This window comes from Charadrius vociferus, unplaced genomic scaffold (genome assembly GCF_000708025.1).
Source record: "Charadrius vociferus isolate BGI_N301 unplaced genomic scaffold, ASM70802v2 scaffold123, whole genome shotgun sequence".
In the NCBI taxonomy this organism is placed as follows: domain Eukaryota; kingdom Metazoa; phylum Chordata; class Aves; order Charadriiformes; family Charadriidae; genus Charadrius; species Charadrius vociferus.
In genome coordinates, this window is record NW_009647425.1 from 496,465 (window position 1) to 502,451 (window position 5,987).

The following is a 5,987-nucleotide window of genomic DNA, read 5'->3' on the forward strand; positions in this document are numbered from 1 at the left end:
GTTGGAACATAGGAAGTTCCGTTCCAACACACGGAAAAACTTCTTTACAGTTCGGGTGGCAGAGCACTGGCACAGGCTGCCCAGGGAGGTTGTGGAGTCCCCTTCTCTGGAGACTTTCAAGACCTGCCTGGATGCAGTCCTGAGTAATGTGCTCTGGGCAATCCTGCTTTGGCAGGGGAGTTGGACTAGATGATCTCTAGAGGTCCCTTCCAACTCCGGAAATTCTGTGATTCTGTGATTATGTGTGCCACTGTTTTTTCCCCCTCCACATTCTATCCTAATAGAAATAACTGTTGTACATTTTATCTTAATAAACAAATCAAAAAATCACCCCAGCAGGTTTTATCCAAGTTATAGTGCTGCCTCCCAAGTTAGCAGGATCACTTCCAAATGCACAAGGTGTTCCATACTTGGATACTTAACTCTATAAATAGGAGGATTCTGTTCTTATAGATTCAGTTTTCTCATCCCTGACTCATGCGTACGCTTACCCATAATCAAGATCTCTTGGTTTATGCCTCCTTGCTAAGAAATTAGGGCTCTGAGTAACTGCAAGAAAGGACCAGAGAGTTTTAAAGTACTTGACACTTGCCAAGTTCTAGGCATAAATTAAACTCCGTAATTTCCAAAAGAAATTAAATCCTATTGGAGGAAAAAAATATTAGCACAATCTAAGTTATGTTGATATGCAGCCATGTAAATTCAAATAAACGAATAACAGTTTAAGCTATCATCTGAGGTATTCTTGTTGATTTCCTAGTCACTTTAGAGACTATATTCACAACATGTAATGGGAGAAGATTTCAGTAAATAATATCATCTATAGGTGATAATAACTTTAAAATCTGGTTTCTTGAAAGGTGGTCAATGTTTCTGCTTCTTGTTTGATAAATGTAACTGCAGCTAAATTATTCCACAAATTTATATGCAGGAACCGCAGTCACTAATTGGAAGTTGAAAGCATCAGACACTCCACTAGCCCTAGCCTATTTCTGTACCAAGTAATAGGATTATTGAAAACTCTGTCCTTATGTATTGTGTTCAAGGAGAAATGCACTGAAAAATTCAAAGGCTTAATTTAGGCACCGTTTGAAATATATTGCAATTCTTGGACTATTCTATGCAGATCAGCAAAATGAGCTACTGACTAGGGACTAACAAACAGAATATATAAAAAGAAAAGAAATTAGAACAGCCTTCACATTCATCTCACTATATGGCACGTACATTTCATTACTGCTTATATACATTTTCGTTCATAAAATTCAACATTAAAAGGTGCACATAAAACATATAGAGCATTTTCGATTCAGGGTACTAGAATAGACTTCTTAATGGAGAGGTACTAATATGAGCTATTTCCTTCATGGATGTCCCTGAAATAAAATAGTTCATCAATCACTTCCAGCTACACTTGCAAGTTGAGCAAAAGTAATAGACTGTTAAAAGTCACTATATTGGTTGGTATAAACATGCCTAGTTCACTTGCTAACAAGATGCTTTAAGTTTCACCAAACTAGAGAGTTACTTTATTTAAATAAGAGATTTTGGGCACTCATCTATCCCACTATTTTCATGAATAGACATTTACAAAGTAGGCTGCTTGCACTATAGCTTTTGTATTACTCACTCCTAGAAAAAAGTAGGAAGGCTTCCTCAATTCTCGTATGCAAGAAAAAGCATACTTTTGTATATATGTAAAATTTCGTTCTGCTCACTCTAAAGGATTTGAAGACTCAGAAAAAATCTATTTAACATGATCTATGAAATAAGTCAATTTGAATGCTGAGGTCAAAGTCAAGTGACTTTAATAAATATTTAATCTTCAGCCTTTTTTTCTGAGTAGCAGTCAACTATTCAGCTCAACTGCAGATAGTTAGTCTCACTTATATAAAGATTGCCTAACTTGGTTTTTCTTCTTGCATTTCACACCCATATCATGAAGGATAATTGTTCCTATGAACAGTTAAATAACTACTGAAATTGATCTAATTTTCTCTCAAAGGGAAACAATTTTTCATTTTACGTCATCCTGTTTTCAGTATTTCTCTAAATCGAGACGAATATTTAAATATTTTTATTCCTTTGAAAAGCACACTGAGATATGAATGCTATAGAAATGCAAAACAACCTTAGCTCTCTGTTCATTTTCCTGGGGACTGATTTTCTGTTTCAGCAGTTGTAAATCATGGCACAAAGTTAAGGGAGTTTTAATTTTTTTTTAGACATAGACATAGATTATTTGGTCTGTATCTACGTTTGCAATATTCATGTTTATTCCATTTGTTTTCAGATTACCTTTCAATAATAAGGGTATATGAGCAAATATTCTATATATGATTCATGTAAGGTCACGTAGTTTTTACAGTTGCATTTTGCACGTGTAAAACATTTCATAAAACATACATCTTTCATTTCGTCATTTGCCTGTGATGCAAAGAATGTAATTGTGAACAAAAGAATGGAGTAGGTTTATTGAAGCAAGGTAACAGTTTTGTCTTGAAATTGTGATGGTTCGTGTTGTTTCTCACTGTCCTTTGTTCCAGTTTGTTTTACTTTCTAAGACTCATTTTTTTCACTCGTGGTTTTCTACTATCCTTACCTGTCATAGATTATCAGTTTGGTTTAGTGAAACGCCAGGTCTTGTAAAGAAATTATTGTCACATTATGAAACTTTCGAAGCTAACATCAGCTGACCTCAACTTATAATATGCTTATTTACTTGGTTTGCATGACATCTGGCTAGTCGCTGTTTATGCAATCTTTTTTATTAAAATGTTAATAAATTCCATCTGTTGCTATAAAAGAAGCAGCTTTTTCTTCTCAGTACACATCATGGCAAGAAGGCTGCCTAGTGAGGGGAAAAGCAGTTGTAACCAGCCATCTACCCTGGCTCTCCTTGGCTGGTTGGGGGCAGGTGAGGACCCGTTCCCAGCAGAGGACTCATGCGAATGGCCCATTCAGAATGTTTGGGTGTTGCCTGAGTTCACAGCAGTTCTCAGTCTGGCTTGGGGAGAAGAATTGAGCTCAGAGCTATCCCACATGTGCCTATGTGGCCAGGCTGCACTGGATCCAGGTGTGACAAACTGGGAGGGAGGGTGGGGTGTTTTATGGCAAGAGTGCTGCTTACATGCACAGGCTTTGGGGATAGGGATCTGAGGAAGAAAAAAAATGGGCCCAGATAATTTATGAGCTTCAATATCTGTTGTTGGTAGCCTTCATCCTCTTCCTGTGTGCCAGTAATGCACACGACCTTTCCCATGGCTATATCCTTGAGGTGTGGGAATGATGAGAAATACTTCCCTGTGCCTTCATTCCAAGATAAGGTTTCCACTGGCATAAGTGCTGGATTCAGTAAGGCAAGAGCATAGAGTAGGGCAAGTGCGCAGACCCATGGTTATCCTCCACCAAGATGTTCAAGCTATTCATGATATTTTTAGGGATGTAAATGCGGAAGACATCTGCCAGCATTTCTGTCCAGTTTTTTTGCAATGCAGAGTTGAGAGAGGACGCCCAGGAAGGTTGTGGAGTCCCCTTCTCTGGAGATTTTCAAGACCCACCTGGATGCAGTCCTGAGTAACGTGCTCTAAGCAATCCTGCTTTAGCAGAGGAGTTGGACTAGATGATCTCTAGAGGTCTCTTCCAACTCTGAAAATTCCATGATTCCTTGATGAAAGGGGTTTGGGGTGTGAGCATGTTAATGGTACCAGAAGCCCAGGATTGTTTTCAGTGCTATAAGTATTTTCCTACTCTGCCTGCTGTCTTCCCATGCCAGTTGTCTTTCAGGGCTGGACTGTGCCATGCTGTGTGCACAAGATACCTCCACAGAAGCAGTGCTGGATGCCTTTTCAAGGACAGTGTGTGAGCAAACAGTTCATAATGCATAAATCATGCATCACTGCCTGCACGTGTCAGTATGTGCAGTGTTGGTCAACTTGCTGGTCCAGTGCCCTTTGTGGACAAGCTAGGTTTGCTAAGAGAGGGTGTTGAGAGGGTCATGATGGCCTTGAGGATTTCCTTAAGAGACAGAATGAACAGTGGTTTATAAAGTTAGAGTAGCCCTGTTGATCTGCGTGCCTGACTTCCACAGGGAACTTCTTAACAAGAAAAATCCCATGCAATTTTTTCAAGGTCTTTCTAAAAGTGACAGAAGTGATGAAGGCATGCAGTGTCCAGGGCAATGCTTATGGCTTGTCTTTGCTGTGAGCATTTTTGTGGCTGAATCATCCATTGAGAAGTATTTTTGAGCTGAACTGTAGCTGGCATCTGTATCTTCAATATCTGTTATAGGCTGACTGCTTCTACACCTGTTGTTGGGGTACAGCATTTGTGACTTTGTTTTCACTGCGATACCCATATCACATTTGATCAATGTAGAGAGCGGTTTGGTACTGGACCATCGCATCAGAGCAAATCATAACTTTGGTCTTAACACTTTTCAGAAACATAGATCCAATTTACAAAAATAGTACACCCAGCAACCCAAACCTATCCCCACCCTTCCCTTCCTCATACCAGCTATCTGTTCCGAAGAGATTTGTATACCAGGAGCCGTATCTCATAAAGGAGTAACAAATAAGACCTGTGCCCAGAAAATATCCCGGAGAAGCCAAAGATGAAGTAGGTTTGTTCTCCTAAAGTTTGAAGTGCAAGTTGTGGGACTTAAGGTAAGACCACTGAGCATACAAACAGATGAGCTTCAATTGACTTGTAGCAACAAACCTTCTAACCAAATTTCGGGATGAGGCAAACTCATCCTAGTATGACTGCTGCTGCACTGCTGCTGTGTTGTGTGATGATGTCAGTAAGGGTGTTGCTACTTTTTGTGTCTTTCTTTTCATTGTATTTCATGTGCATATAATATCAAAAGTTTTCACGAATTTTAATTACAGATACCCCACACCACATCATCACAATGTGGAGACATAAGGTTATTTTCTTCCCCTGTCAAAATAATTTTTCTTTTTCTTTTTTCTTTTTTTTCTTTCTTTTTTTTCCTGTTTGCCTTTTTTTTTTTTCAGTCTTATTGCTTGAATATAAAATTAAGTTGGTGTCATCCTTTGGAAAATATGAGGATTCAAATAAGGTGGCATTATAATTCTAATTTTGCTCATTTTCTTTCCAGCAAAGTAGTTCTGCAGACTTTACTGTCTTTGCAACATCAAATCACAATATTATAGACTCCTTGATATACAGATAAATTCTTCAAGGAGTATGCAAACATTATTCTTGAAATTTGATATTAAAAATAACTTATTCATGGTATAAAGTATAATTTTTCTTTCTGATTGATTTATAAAATGTAGTCAGTACCATTCAGCTTATACCTTAGGCTTCAGCCAACTTTTCTACTTGAGGATGATTTTAAACTGAATATATAAGTTTGCCGATGATACCAAGCTGTTTGGCGAGGTAGACACGCTGGAGGGGAGGGATGACATCCAGAGGGACCTGGACAGGCTGGAGAGGTGGGCCCAAGCCAATCTCATTCAGTTCAACAAGGCCAAGTGCAAGGTCTTACATCTGGGTCAGGGCAATCCCAAGCACAAATACAGGCTCGGTGGGGAATGGCTGGAGAGCAGCCCTGAGGAGAAGGACCTGGGCGTGCTGATTGACCAGAAGCTCAACATGAGCCAGCAATGCCCAATCGCAGCCCAGAAGGCCAACCGGATCCTGGGCTGCATAAAAGAACTGTAGCCAGCAGGTCAAGGGAGGTGATTCTGCCCCTCTACTCCACTCTGGTGAGACCCCACCTGGAGTACTGCATCCAGTTCTGGAGTCCCCAACATAAGAAAGACATGGACCTGCTGGAGCATGTCCAGAGGAGAGCCACGAGGATGATCCGAGGGCTGGAGCACCTCTCCTATGAGGAGAGGCTGAGAGAGCTGGGGCTGTTCAGCCTGAAGAAGAGAAGGCTCCAGGGAGTTCTTATTGCGGCCTTCCAGTACCTAAAGGGGCCTACAGGAGAGCTGGGGAAGGACTTTTTA